At 38.8% G+C, this 17,148-nt stretch overlaps 1 protein-coding gene across 7 annotated transcripts in view; it reads left to right on the forward strand.

The window, feature by feature from the left end:
• The window catches only part of RBM47 (RNA binding motif protein 47), a 161,610-nt gene that overhangs the window by 109,947 nt on the left and 34,515 nt on the right, over positions 1-17,148 (forward strand). For 4 of the 7 annotated variants that reach the window (XM_019413621.2, XM_019413631.2, XM_019413639.2 and 1 more), the window contains one exon: positions 13,378-13,503. The exons of the other annotated variants lie outside the window; for them this stretch is intronic. The gene's annotated coding sequence lies outside the window, so the exon portion shown is untranslated. The remainder of the gene's footprint in view (positions 1-13,377; positions 13,504-17,148) is intronic. 7 annotated transcript variants of the gene reach the window in all.

Below are 17,148 nucleotides of genomic sequence, written 5' to 3' on the forward strand. Positions count from 1 at the left end.
AAAACCATGTGCTTCCTGAGTTCTTGTTAACCTGACTGCACATTCTAAAAGGGGGTGGGAGGAATCTACTTTTTACATTATAACCTAATACAGCTTTGCTCCTCAATATGGCTTTTCTCTAGCAAAAGATAAACACAGGGCTTGGATTTTGCACATTATTTATGACTTTGTAACAGGTATCTTTTTTCCACCTGCATTCACTATTCATTCTGAACTTCCTCTTTTGAAAATAAAAAGTCTGTTAAAATGACCACAGGAAATATAGGGTAAAGACAGGTAATTTCTTGGCTTATGAGAAACCACAGAGAGGGGGCAGAATGGGATCACTATAAAATCTAACAGGTTTTATGAATTAATGAAGAATGCTGCCCAGGACAGAGGCAGAAAATGCAAAGAGAATTTTCTTTAGATTTAAATGAGGTTCTGTGGCTTTTTTGTAAGTTTCGGTTTCACTCACCAACTATTAAAGGTTTCTCTGCCTGGCTTCAAAGATAGCATCTCTAAAATTCCAAAGCTTTTCCTGTTAGTACAGAAATGCCTGTCACTGACAGAGTAAGAGGGGCAAGGTGAAGGATGTATAGGTAGGTAGAGAGGCAGATGAGTAGGAAGAAAGAAAGAAAAAAGGGAGGGGAGGAAGGAATACTATCTGTTTATCCAGAAGTGGAAAATTTCAGTCTCTGCAAGCCAGAATGCCTGGGTTCAAATCCTCATTCCACTGTTGCCAACCTGTTTGTCTTGGGCAAGTTTTTTGTTCTTGTGCCTTAGTGTCCTCATCTGTAAAATGTGGATAATACTAGTCTGTAACCTCAAAATGTATTTATCAGGACCATATATGTTAGTACATGTGAAACACATACAACAGTGCCTGGTATATGGCAAGGGCTATAGAGAGGAGTTAGCTACGGTTATTTTATTACAGATGGAGGTGATGAATTTGAGTGAAAGTTGGACAGGAAATGCAACATACCTTGCTGTACCTCTTCATTGGCTGCCTCACCAGATGTCCTCTTGCCTGGAATAAACACAGGTGCTTGAAGTCTATGGGCTGTTCACTGCCCATTCAGGGAAGTAGAGAACACTAGAGTGGCTGTGCTTTTGTGACAAGTTTAAAGTAAAAGTAATAAAAGAAATGTCCTCTGCTTGAGTAAAGCTTGGGAGGGAAGGAGTTGGCTGGATATGAGGTGGGGCTGTTTGATTTAATTTATTGGATAATTCTGTCATTCAAGTTGTCTGAGAAGTTACAGAGAGGCTCTACGGCAGGCATAATGATGTATGATGTCACAGGCTCTTGAATGAACTCCATCAATGCAGGACCCTAGACTCTGAAGAGAAGGGAGCAGTCCTGATCCACTCCTACCTCTGTCGTCATCTTCTCTCTGAGTACTGTTCCTGTCACAGTGAACATTTCTGAGGGTTAGGGACTCAGTCGTGCACATCTGCAATCTGGGGGTGAAGGGGGTAGGAATGAGCCAGAGTGAGGGTGTGTGGAGATCTCCGAGCAGCCCAGCCTGGCCAATTTAAACTCTTGGAAGTTCTCATTAAGCTGAGAAAGTAGCGCAAAGTTAGTTTTACTTCAAAACAATCCTCCAAAAGCATTACATTCCCTCTTGGATTTCTTTCCACAGTACCGTGTACTGGCACCTAGCTACTACATTTAAGATGTCTGCTGCCTTTCCTGTGTCCACATTAAATAGTTACTACCAGGGGCGCCTGGGTGGCTCAGTCGGTTAAGCATCCGACTTCGGCTCAGGTCACGATCTCGCGGTATGTGGATTCGAGCCCCGTGTCGGGCTCTGTGCTGACTGCTCAGAGCCTGGAGCCTGTTTCAGATTCTGTGTCTCCCTCTCTCTCTGACCCTCCCCCATTCATGCTCTGTCTCTCTCTGTCTCAAAAATAAATAAACGTTAAAAAAAAATTAAAAAAAAAATAGTTACTACCATGTGAACAGGAAGTACTTGACATACAATTTAAATGAATTTAGATATATGCTTAGATTAAAGCGTATCCCACTAGAAATATAATAGAGTAACATGCTTAAATTTTATAAGTAATAAATAGTAAATTTTACTTGTAAGTCAGAAACCATGCAGGACACCCCCCCCCCCATACACATGCACACACACACACACACACTCCTATTCTCCTCCCCTCCTGCTTTTTCTCCTTAGCTCTTTCACAATCTAACATACTATATATTTTACTGATTTATTCATTAAATGTTTTTCCCCCATAGAACTAGAGGGCTCATGAGGGCAAGGATTTTTGTCTGTTTTGTTAACTGCTAATACCTTAGTACCTAGAACAGTGTCTGACACTTAGAAGGTACTTGACAAATATTGGTAGAGTGAAAGAAATATACACATGTTAGTTACTATTATAATTTTACTCTTTAAAGCAATTGTACTGAGAGGACACCATTTTAAATTTAAAGCTTTTTCTAATGTCTAGATAAGTTAAACTCTTTATCCCAAATATGGCATTGTCTATTATTTAATTCTTCCTGTTGATACCATAACAGACTGTTTGCCAAATTAACCAAAAGGGAATACTATGGGGCTTAAAAAAATTTTTTTTTTGTTTATTTATTTTTGAGAGAGAGAGAGAGAGAGAAAGCAAGCACACACAAGCGGGGAAGGGGCAGAGAGAGAGGGAGACACAGAATTTGAAGCAGGCTCCAGGCTCAGAGCTGTCAGCACAAAGCCCAGGGCTCAAACCCACCAACCATGAGATCTTGACTTGAGCCGAAGTCAGATGCTCAACCAACAGAGCCACCAAGGTGCCCCTATGGTGCTTTTTATCATACACATTTGTAGGAACCACTCTAAAAAAGTAGAGGAAGATTTTCTGGTCTACAGTGGTGGTAGGATAGGTCAGGTAAAGGGATTTTAACAATGCATAACTGAGGCCAAGTCCTTGTAGATGTTGTGTGTGTGTGTGTGTGGTAACTAAGAGCCATCTTGAAGGAATCAATCCTTCCTGTAATACTGCCTTTCTTATAGTGAGTTCTGTGTGTCACATGCATTCTTTAGAAGGACTCTCATATATGTACATGCATGCCCTTCTCTCTCTGTGCTTACTTTTCAATGCTGGTTAATTAGCTTCATGGCCAGTTGCTATGGCTGACACCACCAATGCAGTTATATGGCTTCCGTGCCAATGGTTGACACCTTATCAGATGGAAGCTAGTTCTTTAATGCACGCATCTGTGTGTGGACAATTTCTTCTTTTTATGATTCAGCCATGCATTAATATAATGAACAATTTCAGCAAAGATTTCAATTCTAAATAGTGTAAAAATCTACTTCTGGGAAACTATATACTGTGATATACAAAACCGATATGCATTCATTTGATCTTTGTATCAGCTTTAGATAAATTAAAGCTAGATAAATTAAAGCTCTAGTAACAAGTAAAGAGGACTGTAATAGGTACTACCTATATTTAAAATAGCCCCACATAATAGTTCCTTGTTTCATATCACGTCTTCACCTGTGCTCTACTTCTTGTTCTCTCAGACCTGAGTCTCGTTTCTTGTTCCTTTTTCCAAATTACCTTAGAACTTGCCTTGTCTCAAGCTTCTATTTTGCATGTGTATTTTTTTTCTATTCTCTACAGTGTTGGACCTTAGATATGCCTGCTGTCACTCTACTCAGAAAACAAAGGTACTTGGTTGAGACAAAGATCACTCCTCCAAGGACGACTTAAGCTTGTTGAAAGCCGGATATATCAGAAGTTAACACAGTGAATGTAGCACAATGTGTCTACTATGATGGCATCGACTTACAGTTTTATACATTTGCCTACATGGAGAACTATGCTAGTAGCAGTCAGTGTCAATGGCCGTAGAAGAATTGGTGACTTTTACTTTCTCTGTGTACTTTCCTATATTGTTTGAATGTGTTATAACTAGTGTGCATTGTTTTTACAAAGACCATAAATATCTGTGTGCATGTTTGACTAATTTTTTAAAATTAACTTTTTTCAAAGTAAAAGCAAGAAAAAATTTGCTTATTTTTTTGTTTAAGGCAGGTGTAATTGTAATTAGTACATTCAGGTATTCAGTGAACAGCTGCCCTGTCCTTACTGCCTTACTTTTTAAGTGTATCTCTTTGAGATGGATTGTTTCCTAAGTCTTTGTGTTCTTGATAATGTTTGGTGTAAGAATGCATACACGCACATGTGCACACACAGGCATATGCACACACACGCGTGCGCACACACACACACACACACACACACACACACACCAAACCTCCAAACCAAAAATACTCTGCTTAAAGTATACCACACACCCAGAATTTATCAAAATTCTTGAGTATAATACTCATATGAAAGGCAGACTTCCTGGGTCTTATTTGTAGTCAAGAGGAATTTAGTCCAAAATCAGTCGTTTTTTGGAAACACTGCCTTAGTGTTGTTGAGACATTGCCTCAGTTTTCCTCCATTTCAGAACCTGTCAACTTAGTTTTATAATCTAAGACTTGTTCTGGATTTTGGCCCTTTACTAACCTGCTGATATTTTCTAGTCTCTATTGATAGTTTTAGATTATTTAGGAGTAATAATGCTGTTTCTATTTTTTTAAAGAGGTAGATAAACAGATTTTCAAACTTTCTTGTCAGTCTGGTCTTTTTACTTCCCACCTTGGTGACGTCAAATTGCTAAGGTTTTATAGAATTCAGTAAGGTTAACATGACCACTAAAGGAAAACTGGAGACCACAGTTTTGAAATTATAGATTCATTTCTCTGTTTATGTGCTGTGGAGCTGATTTTAATCCTTGTTCGAAAGACCTTGGGTCCCAGATGTTACCTCACTTTCAGGACCCTCCCCACAGTCCTCCTTCTGCTCCCTGCTCCCCTGATCTCTCCCAACCACCAGGACTAACAAACTCAACCTCCAGAGAGACTTTCAATGAGGTTCGTCTCTGACCTGCTTGAAAAGGAGTGTATTTACTCTGCCTAGGTGCTTTAGGTCCCTGACCCGTTGTTATGTACGAACTGTCTTCATTACCATGAATCATGTTTTACCACTCCCTTCTTTTTCTATGGCCCTTTCTATTTTTTCTCCACTTCTTACCAGTAAATCCATTTCCAGCTCCAAACTGGAAGTAAAATCAAATGAGAGTTTAATTCATGTGTAACTTTTGCCTGTATCTAAGCACTTACAAGTATCCATTCATTAAATCCCACAACAACCTGGATGAAGTAGCAATCACTGTTTTTCCCCGTCTGCATCAAGCAGTACAAAATAGCTGGCACCTCTCTTATTCCAGGAAGGTGGATTTCAAAGATCACGTGTTTACTTTTAGTCAGTAGTGGCGTGTAAGTAAAGGTTTCAGTTAAATTTCTTTTCTCTGAAATGCCGGAGCTTTTGTCTTCTTGGGCCTTCCCCGAATCCATTTGTGACAGCGGGTTTTTCATTAAGTTTTCAGACTGCTGTTGAGCATTCTGTAGCTGGCCATTTTTGCACCTCCCTTCTTTCTGTACCATCCACTCAAAGCTCATTCCAGGTGCCCTTAGCAAATGACTCCCAAGGCATTTAAGTGGCCAAAGCTCATTGACCAATGAGGAGACGTGTGCCATGTAAAACAGAGTTACGCAGTTCCCCGGATCAGGAGCAGGGGTTGCTTAAGCAAAGCTTTTGTTACTATTAGCCTGTCGCATCCAGATTTCAAGACTGGAAAGGTAGGGGACACCTTATTTGTTTTAATTGGAAGAGAGGATGAGATGGTTGTGTTTGGTTCCAGTAATTTAGATCAGGTCAAATAAACAAATGTTCCCTTTTTTTTAATCGAAGGCAAAAAAAAAAAAAAAAAAAAAAAAAAAATTGGAACTTGGTAGTAGTTTCAAATAGTGCACAGTTTGCCTTACCAGCAGCAAACCCAAAATTCTTAAGTTATAAACATTTTTAAAAATCAGTTCTTCCAGTAGATCTTCACTTTGCACACTTGAAAAAGCTAAGGTCTTCACAAAGTGATATTTTCATAGATTGCTGCTAGTTAAACTATGGGATCAAATAGCAGGAATTTATCAATAGTGTCCACCTTTGTTTTCCAAAGTCATTTTAGTAAGTCTTTAGAGATTTGTGATTTTAAGGTATGTGATAATGAAAAATAGGAAAAATAGGTGGGATTAGCATTATGATAGTTGCTACATAAAGTTAGCAATAGTGATGTTTCCTCTTTGGAAAAAGGTCTGGTATAAGAAGACTTCTCTTGCAGCACCATTGTTCCAAACCAGTAGTATTGGTTATGAAATGGACTTAGTTAAGTGGACGTTGTGTGCTTTAAAAACTACAAATAAGTTTCACTTTCGTTATAAAGAATAGTTTGGTTTTATTTTATGTGCTATATGAGATTTGTTCTAATAGGAACTCAAAGAAACCAGAGAAATACAGTCTTTATTTGCTGCTTTCTACCTGGCAATGGAGCAACTTGAACAACAGCATTTGAAGCTAACTCTCAAAAGAAAAACCTTCCTCTTAATGAATAAAATGTGCTGAATCGTGTTATGACAAAATGTATTAGAAACGTACGTTATTATACTTACTCATTCCTCTTCATCTAATGTTTAGTATCAGAAGCAAAGTTTGGGTTCAAAGAAAAGTATAACTGATTTCTCATGATTGCTTTTTCCCAGAGATGGTTTAATACGGGTTTGTATTTTGTATAGAAATTTGATAATATATATATTTTTTTAATTTAACATACAAGAGATGGCACTGTTTGGTAAAAAGTTTTAAGTATTAAAACCTTTATAAAGAGAATTTTTTTTAGTGTACATAGTATAAATGCCCGATAATTTAAGTGATCTCAGATTCCTCCCTTTTTGTTTTTATGTATTTATTCACAAAATTTGCATCCTGAAACTTTCTACTTTTATTAGATTTGTTCAAAATGCCATTGGATAAGAAGTCTACTCTCAAGATCTCCCTCCGAGTCCCTTACGCAGGTTGACTCTGTAGGGGAGGTCGATGGGATGTGGGTCGACCTACAGTCACAGAGTTAACTATTCACAGCAGAGAATAACTATTCACAGCAGAGAATACTTGCTAGCCATCTTCCCCAGTACAAGTAAATGCTGTTTCTCAGTTCCAAGCTGAGGTTCAAAGGTTTAGACTTACTTCACAGACCAGAGGTCAGGCACGAATTGCTGCAATTTGTAGTTCAATTCTGCCGATATGACAGATATTCACAGCTATGATGATTGCTTTTTTCCACTTCTACACACAGGCCAGACTGGGCAGTTAACAGCGTAATTTGTACAAGTCAGCCCTTGGCACCCAAGTTTAATGAGTAACTAGCTGGTGCCTTAAGTTTCACTGGTGCAAGGTGCATATTATAAAAAGGGTCAAATGTCAATGCACAAAGACGGAGGGGGCTGGGGAGTGAAATCTCAATAACCACCACCCATGAATCATACATAAAGAATTAGTAATTTGTATTTATTTTAAAAATCATATTTCCATGGTGTGAATGTTAGTGTGTTCATTTTCTTTGCTACTAAAAGAGGTAGATAATTTTTTTAAATGTTAGCAAGAAAGAACAGTCAGATTAGAGATTGTCCACTGAGAAAGTGAAATTGCAGGCTGTTGATTCCTTTCCTGGAGTCTCTGGTTTCTCAAAAACTTTCCAACGTGTTATGCTTCCAAAAAGCATAACAGCCTTTCAAGAATCTAGGGAGCACATTGGAGAACCAGGTTTTTTGAGCCCATGATATTTATGAGTATCTGGCATTCTCTCCTCTTCATCCCAAAACTCTACACTTCTATCCTTATTTCTAACCCAGGTTGAATATATCTTTTACTGTTTAAAGTTGAATATTGGAATATTGGAACTCTTGAACAAATTCTTAGACAGTTGGCTTTGACAAATCACGGTTTTCCCTTCACAGTTTTGACTCATAGATGACTCTGAAGCTGCAATATAAATATATATAATGTCATTTTTGTTACAGCACAAATTTTAATTGTCTCCTCTCCCAGACTAGGATGCGGTTGGAATTGGATTCTTCCATGGAGCAGAATAATTAAGAGTGCAGATTCTGATCTCAGACCTCTTGGGTTTGAATTCCAGATTCAGCACTTACAGCTAAGGGACCTTCACCGATGGGCAGTCTCCCTGTGTCTTAGTTCCCTCATCTCCAGGATGACTGTAACCAGAGAATTTGTTTCATGGGGTTGCAGTAGTAATTAAAGAAGACAGTGTACACAAAATGCTTAGCACAGTACCTGGTGCATAATAAGCACTTAATGAATGTTAACTGTTATTAACATTATTAATATTGTTAAGTAGCATAGCTCGTGAATAAGCCTCGCCTACCCCATACGTCATCCAGCTTTGGTTCAGATTGATCTTTGCTCTGTTCATTTCATGAGAGATGTAAGCTATGATATAGTTAGATAAGTTGATCTGGGAAGATCGTAGGATGCATTCCTTTTGAATATCGTGGGGACGTGTATTTTAAAATTCCTCAGTTTCAAGTCTAGCTCTCTTTTAGATGCTATCCTTTTCTCTCTAGCTGTTTGCTATCATGTGGCAAAAGCTGTAAAAAGAAATAAATCCAAATCATCTGCTTTCCTTTGAGAATTGTTTTCATTCTGCCCTTTGGTGAGAAACATTTGAGTGAAAAAAACACAAATCCATAAATGACATCACACCAGTGGGCTAAATTCTATCCCTCATGATGCATATTGTACATATTAGAATCCGTGTGTGCCTGAAATGCCAGAAATGGCAATCTTAAAAAATAATTTTTTTCATTCCATTTCTTCATTTTATTCCTATAGAACATAGAAGTAGCATTTGAATAAAATCATGGTTTTTACTACCAATGACAAGATACAAATTATGTGCTTAGCATGAAAAAGGTAGTAACAACATCTCACACACTAATTACACAGTTAAACACCTACTGTGTGCTAAGATTAGTTGTGAGGCACTGGGATTATAGTGGTGGATTCTGCCCTGGCAAAGTTTACAACTGACAGGGAAGGCCATTATTATACCCGTTGTTTTAAGGTAAAAGCATATAAATTTGCCAAGGTTCTATTGTTTTTGTCCTTCAAAATGGCAGCCTCCTATGATTTAGTATTATGAGGACTACAGTGAGAGATTGTGTGATGTTGTGGAAATGTATCTTGGGATCTAAAGATGGCTTCTGAGGAGTGAAGTTAAGGATGAGAACAAGCTGGCTGGGTAGGGGGACTGGTGAGGAGGATTGAAGCGTCGGGAACAGCACGTATAAGGAGGAAAACGACCCAAGATGAGGTTGGAAGAGGAGCCAAAGTCTTCGTTATAGGCCTTCCTAAGGATATTGACTTTATTCTATGGGCATATTCTAAGAGAGGGTAGAGGTTCAAGCAGGAGGGTGACAAGACATGCTCAAATTATGTTTTGTTTTGTTTTGTTGAGGTTTATTTTTTTTATTTAAGTAATCTCTACACCGAACATGGGGCTTGAACTCATGACCCTGAGAGATCATGAGTCACCTGCTCTTCCACCTGAGCCAGCCAGGTGCCCCTGTGGTTTTTTGTCTTTCTTTCCTTTTTCTTTTTTTTTAAATATCACTTTGCTTGCTGTGAGAGCTAGATTGATTGCAGTGGTCCAGAGTGTATAAAACAGTCAGTTGGAAGGATAATGTCCAGGCAGGAGATGACAGTTGACCGTTTACAAGATGCTTTCACATGAAGTGTCTTATTTTACCTTATAGCAACTCTCACGTGAGGTGTTTGTGTCCGCTTCAGTACACGGGTGAGGATGTTGAGGCCCAGAGAGTTAAGTGGCGTGCCCGTGGTCAAACCCTGCTAGTGGCAGAGTGAGGATTCTGTTATCTGAACTCTTACCTAACTCTTGCCCTCGTGGTCTCCTGGTAGCTTTAAGCCCATGTACTAACACCCCTGAGTATAGGCAACTGGTTTATCTTCAGAAAGGATGGGAAATTTTGTTTAGGTTTCTAATGGGGTTAAGAAGCAGAACGTGACAAGGCACTTGATATTAGACTGGGGTGTCTTTTGGGGGAAAAATACATTTATTACTTTTATGTATTCATAATTCTGAAAGTGGGTTTGGAAAAGCTTTCAAAACTGCCCACGGTATGACAAGATAAAGAAGAAAGGGTAAAAATCAGTGTGAACAGAGATGGTGCCACAGGCATCATAAATCCAGCAAACATTTGCCCTCAGTCCCGCCATTGTTGAAGAGGAAGCAGCAACTCTAAGATTCACAGGCCTCCCCACCCCCACCCAGATGAAAACAAAACAAGCGTTCTGCTCCGAATAGCTTTCCTTTGTGGAATCTAGGAAGATTTCCCCATTAGGTCTTCACAAAAACTCCATGATATAGAAAGCAGTATCCATAGCTGTTTCATAGAATGAGGAGTGGGTGAGGAGTTTGAAGTGAATTAATTAACCCAGTTAATGTCTGGAAACCATTTCTCTTCTCTAGGAACTGCCTCGCAAATCTTATTAATATACATAGTTATGTGACCTTCAGTAAGATAGTTGCCTCCACACTAAAATCCGGCAACTGGGGACGTCTGGGTGGCTCATTCGGTTAGGTGTCTGACTTCGGCTCAGATCATGATCTCACAGTTCATGAGTTTGAGCCCCACATCTGGCTCTCCACTGTCAGCATGGAGCCTTCTTCTTATCTTCTGCCTGTCTCTCTGCACCTCTCCTGCTCGTGTGCTCACTCGCTCTCTCTCTCAAAAATAAGCATTTTAAAAAATATAGGGTGCCTGGGTGGTTCAGTCGGTTAAGTGTCTGACTTCTGCTCAGGTCATGATCTCACAGTTCATGAATTCGAGCCCCACGTTGGGCTGTGTGCTGACAGCTCAGACCTGGAGCCTGCTTTGGATTCTGTGTCTCCCTCTCTCTCTACCCTTCCCCGCTCATATTCCCACTCCCTCTCTCTCTCTCTCTCTCAAAACTAAGTAAACATTAAAAAAAATTTTTTTTAATGTATAAAGTAAATAAATAAATAAATAAAATCCAGGAATTGTACCAGAGATGGACTTTTCAAACTGGATGCCCTAAGGTAGTCAGTATTGTGTCAGGAGGAACGTGAAGCCACAGAACAAAAGTGACATGTGGGTTTTGCTTGAAGAGTTTTGTAAAACAATATTAAAATTTTTATGAAATGGGTTGTGTTTGGAGTCAGTCTGGAAAATCAGATTTTTCTGGAAATAAACAATTGAGCCTAAGTATTTTCTTTTGGAGAAATATTCTGTTATTTGAATAGCCTTGACAGGCACATTAAAAATCCTTCTTTTCTTTTACTCATTAATATATAACACAAACTATTTAAAGCCTACAATTTCATTTATATGTTAATAATTTGATTTCAATTCACAGAGTGTACATGTCCATTAACATGACATTATTTTTTAAAGGAGGAAATTTTGCTGTAATAGAAAACTCACAATTCTGCATAAATAATATGCACCAGGAATGGTACTTTATATTCTGTATTTTTCATGCAGTCCTTCCTCTGTTCTCATACAATCCCTTGTTCTCCATAAAATCTCCACTTTATGGATAAGGAAACTGAGGCTCAAAAAAGTTGAATAAATTTGTCCGGAATCACTTAGTTAAGACATGAACAGTTCAGGAGACTGAATTTATTCTGTTGCCTCAACACGGTAGAATTAATTTCAGGACACACTTTGTAATTGCACATTTATTCTTATTTATCCAATACTGTGATGTTGATCATTAGGTATTATCCAGGATAAAGCATCTAGAAAATTGTCCTCACAGATTTGGGTAAGGATTATATGCTTTGACAACTAAATATTTTAACAGCTATTACTCTATGATTCACTTGAGAGTGTGGCCTTTCTTTTCTTTTCTTTCATAGATCATTGATAATAAGGATGAAAACTAGCTCATGGCTTAGTTTTATTACTTGTATTCCCATAAGGTTATGGATCTCATGGAAAGCTTTTTGCTAGTCTTTACAATGTATAATATAGTCAAGGCAGAATAATTTGGAACTGTAACTGACTTTAAGGGCCATTTAATTGGCGGATTCCAAACTGTGCCCTCTGTAGTCCTACAGGTCCTATGGGGACAACAGAGCAGAATGGATGGGGATCTCTCCCTATACCATCCATTATTTCCACTTCAGCCAGCTTCCTGTTTTATCAATTCTGTTTTTGCATCCAGGTAAATTTTTGGTGGAAGAAAGGGTGCTACATCTTAAAACAGAAACGAAAACACAAAGCGAACTACTGGTAATCCAACTCCCTTAATTTTCTTCAGGGGAGCAAACTTTCTATTTTTAGATGTGAAGTAAGGTAAAAGTTTTGTGCTCAGTATATATTTTGATGTCTCATCTGAAATATCCTTATCTTGAACTCAACTCTCTTTAATTTGAATGTTTTCTGTATTATGACTTTCAAGATTATCCTAGGACCCCAAATCCTGTACTATGCACTTAGGGCAGAATAGCAAGTTGCCTTCATAGCAACTCTAATCAGTTGATAGTGAATGGCTAGAGTTCTTGTTTCAGTGGTTTTTGAGACACTGCCTGGATTCAGCAGGAAGGAGGGCAATGACCCATTCATGATGTGTGGCATAAGCCCCCAAGTGGGGAGAGGCAGCCCATCAGCTAGAAGTTATCATCTCCATAAAGGACACCAATCTCTTCTTTTTAAGAGCCTATAAGCTTAAAATATAGGTTATATCTGTGTTTCTTCCTAAACATTGTATTGTTCATCTTGAAGTCATGGATGCTCCAACAAAGCCAGAGGGAAACATACAAAAAATGGAAGAAGTTGGACAGTTTCTTATTACTGGTCCCCGTTTCTTCAAGAATAGGAGGAAGAATAAATGGTTATGTTTCTTGGTTTGTAGAGAACACGACAGAGTAATGGTAGTTTGTTTCTTCCTTCCTTCCTTCCTTCCTTCCTTCCTTCCTTCCTTCCTTCCTTCCTTCCTTCCTCTCTTTCTTTCTTTCTTTCTTTCTTTCTTTCTTTCTTTCTTTCTTTCTTTCTTTCTTTCTTTCTTTCTTTCTTTCTTTCAAGAAAATGGCCCATGGGGCACCTGGGTGGCTCAGTCGGTTAAGCGTCCAACTTCGGCTCAGGACATGATGTCACAGTTCGTGAGTTCAAGCCCCACATTGGGTTCTATGCAGACAGCTCAGAGCCTGGAGCCTGCTTTGGATCTTGTGTCTCCCTCTCTTTGTCTGCCCCTCCTCTGCTGTGCTCTCTCTCTCACTCTCTCTCTAAAATAAATAAACATTTTTTTAAAAAAGAAAAAATAAAAAAAAAGAAAATGGCCTCACATTTTTAACCCACTTATGAAAATGATATTTAAATAGAAGACATTTCTAGCAATTTTTTTTTTTTTTTTTTTTTTTTTTTTTTTACCCCTTAGGATTTGCTTCAAAGGGCATGCCAAAAATTGAACTGAAAAATCCCAAGCAAGCTGCCTGAATTTCCCTGTATATTCTTGTTCTACATCCTATAAAAGGACCAGACAAACCAAATTAGTGGGGTTTTGGTGAGTACATTCCCAATGTCCTTTTCTTCTTCACTTAAATAAAACCTTAAATTTTCATTCCTATCAACCAAGATATCTGCTGCTTAGACAATATGTACCCGGTGTGTGTTTGTTATAACAACCTTGGTGGTTTATATAACATGGTAAGTCATTTTAAACCCACAATATAAGTCCTTATTTCTTTGTTTAGTTTACATCTTTGTGATCTAAGGAGGAAAAATTACGACTGCTATCTGTATGTGTGAGCATCTTTGGCATTAAAAGACAGGAATAATTATGTATTGCTTATAAATTGCCTCTTATACCACCCAAAAAAAGAGGTGAAGGGTATCTTATCAGAGTTGTCTTCCAAAAGTGTTGGACACAAGGAAGGGTCCTTTGCACAAGCTAGAAAAGACACTTGTGTGTTCTTGAACAATCCTCCCGCTGTCTCTAATTGCTGTTTCTTTACCTTCATAGAAGGTAAAAATAACTGTCATGTCAGACTCTCCAAATCTTGGCATTGTGGTGAATTACAACCCATGTAAATGCACTCTGACAAGGACATAATTCTCTACAGATAGAAGGTATTAGTATTATGTGGGTGACAGTCCTATGTATGCTATAGCAGGGACAGGGAGCATGAAAGAGGCTAAACCTTGGACAGACGGCCCTCCGAAGCCACAGCCACAACCCTCACAAAGCTCCAATCCTTGTATGTCAGGGAGGAGCTGCTGGTGACACCGATATACCCAGCAACAGCCTCCAAGCCCTCACCCTCCCTCTCCCGTCGCACCCTTCTCCCCGCCCCTGCCAAAGTCCTTTGCTTTCATGTCCTCTAGGCTGGGTTCTGGACTTAGTCTACGGAATTCAGGGACTTGGAGAGCTAACTTTTTTTAAAATTATGATATTTTTAGAAAAGCATATTCATTAAAGGAAACCTATGAAATTGCTTATAATCTCAGAATCCACTGATAACCACAATTAACATTATATTTCTTCTTTTTTGTTTCTTTTAGATATTTCAGATATTTTCTAAATATTTTTTAACAAGGTTCACATAGTTGAGAACATGAGATAAATATTTTATCCTACAACTATGCCATAATTTATTTAGCCATTTCTATACCATTGTACATTATGTTTGCTGCATTCACGTATAAGTAGGTGCTATTATGTTCATTGCATAATAAATACCACTGTAGTGAACATACTTACCTATATATTTCATTTGTGTGTCTGATTATTTTCTTGAGGTAAATTTCTATAAATGGAAGCATGGGCTAATGAAAATGAACTATTTTTAATGAACACTGCAAAGCTCTTGATATTGTCAAACTGTCTTTCAGAAATGACTCAAATTAACTTGCCCTCCCCTCTCTCCTCACCCATTATTATGACAATGTTCATTTTATGCACACGGGTAAAGATTGAGTTCTGTTACTTTAAGAAGGTTTAAAATCATAAATATTTCTACAGAAGCTCAGGAAATAAAAGCCTCTTCCCTCCTCCCAGCCTCCACTCCCCACCCCCACCCCCCCCCACCCCCGCCAAGTCCTAACCAATATCAGGTCTAAAGTAGAAGATAATGTTATCCAGCTGACATGTGCTCCAACCTCAATCTCTTGGGTCTGTTGATGGGGGAATAGCATTTCTGAAGCTTGCATCCATTCACTTGGTACGTCTTGTCACCACTTTTGTTCATTTCTGTACTATGTGCTTCAGGAGAACGAAAGAAAATCTTTTCATTGTCTACATGAAGCCCGATTCAGTCGATGAGTCCAGACAAACAACAAACTCAAAAATACTTAACCATGGACAGGTCACTTAACTTCTCAAGGCCTGTTTCTTCTTTCTTTCTTTCCCTTTCTTTCTTTCTTTCTTTCTTTCTTTCTTTCTTTCTTTCTTTCTTTCCTTATTTATTTAAAAAAATTTTTTTATTGTTTATTTATTTTTGAGAAAGAGAGAGACAGAGCGTGAGCCGGAGAGGGGCAGAGAGAGAGAGAGGGAGACAGAATCTGAAGCAGGCTCCAGGCTCCAAGCTGACAGCACAGAGCCCGACGCGGGGCTCAGCCCCATGAACTGTGAGATCATGGCCTGAGCTGAAGTGGATGCCTAACCAACGGAGCCACGCAGGCACCCCTGTTTCTTCTTCTTTGAAGTGAGGAGCTCAACTTCTCTGTATCTATCTAACGAGCATCTGAGGTGGTTTTTTGAAGTTCAGTATGTAGATAGTCTAAATTTGACTGTGAACAACACGATGTGTTGCATAACTTCCATTATCTAACAATGAAAGCACATCTGTTCTTTAGGAGAGAAAACTTTCCCTGCATTTTTTTTTTTTTAACATTTATTTATTTTTGAGACGGAGAGAGACAGAGCATGAACAGGGGAGGGGCAGAGAGAGAGAGAGACACAGAATCTGAAACAAGCCCCAGGCTCTGAGCAGTCAGCACAGAGCCTGATGCGGGGCTAGAATTCACGGACCGCGAGATCATGACCTGAGCTGAAGTCGGACGCTCAACCGACCGAGCCACCCAGGCGCCCCTTTCCCTGCATTTTAAATACTAGGAAAAAAATTTTCAAGTTAATCATTTTTTAATGTAAAAAAGTAAAATAACGGGAAACTCCTTCAACATGGCCTCTACATTTTCTTTCAGCTCTCACATCTATAATTCGTGAGTAATGAATAAAATACCAAAAGCTGAGGACCACCCCCCAAAGCAAAGGAATGGTCAGTGGACCTCACAGAGAGCTTTCCAGAATCATGACTAGAATTTTAAAGTGATAGATTCTACTGATTAGTTCTGTCCAATCTTCATCTTCGCACTGGCACCAATTGCCACCCCCCCCACCCCCCGGCCAGGAAAAGTCTATACTTGCGCTGTTCAGGGATTTTTATTGGATTTTTCAAACTTTGGAACACGCCAAAAAGGTTTCCGGAGTAACTAAGCTCATCATGAATATTTGGCTATCTTTCACCATTACCGGAAATGTTAAAATTGTGTGACACCGATACTGAGCAATTTCAGGAGACTGAGCCCAAGCTTGGCAAAGAAGTCTGCCACTGGCCAGTCGATCTTGCTTTCTGAGGTAGACTGTCCCTTGCATATCAATATAGAGCAGATGCTTCACAAATATTTGTTGGGTTCCTCTCTATTCAGATTTTGTGCCACTTTGAAATACTGGTTTGTTTTGCACCTAAAAAAAATTATTTTTACATATACATTGGAACAAAACTCCAAAATCTAAAAGCATGAAAAGATTATAATAGTACCTCAGGCTACCTCTAATCTTTATTATTATTATTATTATTATTATTTTTTTTAATGTTTATTTTTGAGAGAGAGAAAGAGTACGAGCAGGGGAGGGGCAGAGAGAGAGGGGAAGATACAGAGTCCGAAGTAGGCTCCAGGCTCCAAGCAGTCAGCACAGAGCCCGATGCGGGGTTCGAACTCACAAACCGTGAGATCATGATCTGAGCCGAAGTCGGATGCTTAACTGACAGCCACCCAGGCGCCCCAGGCTAGCTCTAATCCTAACCTTGGAACAAAGACATTTTTTGACTAAATTTCACACAGTTAAAAGTATCATTAGTTTATATATATATATATATATATATATATATATATATATATATCTTTGCATTTTGAATTGTGAACATGA

This window comes from Panthera pardus, unplaced genomic scaffold (genome assembly GCF_024362965.1).
Source record: "Panthera pardus isolate Hobbes unplaced genomic scaffold, ASM2436296v1 HiC_scaffold_13, whole genome shotgun sequence".
Taxonomy (NCBI): Eukaryota; Metazoa; Chordata; class Mammalia; order Carnivora; family Felidae; genus Panthera; species Panthera pardus.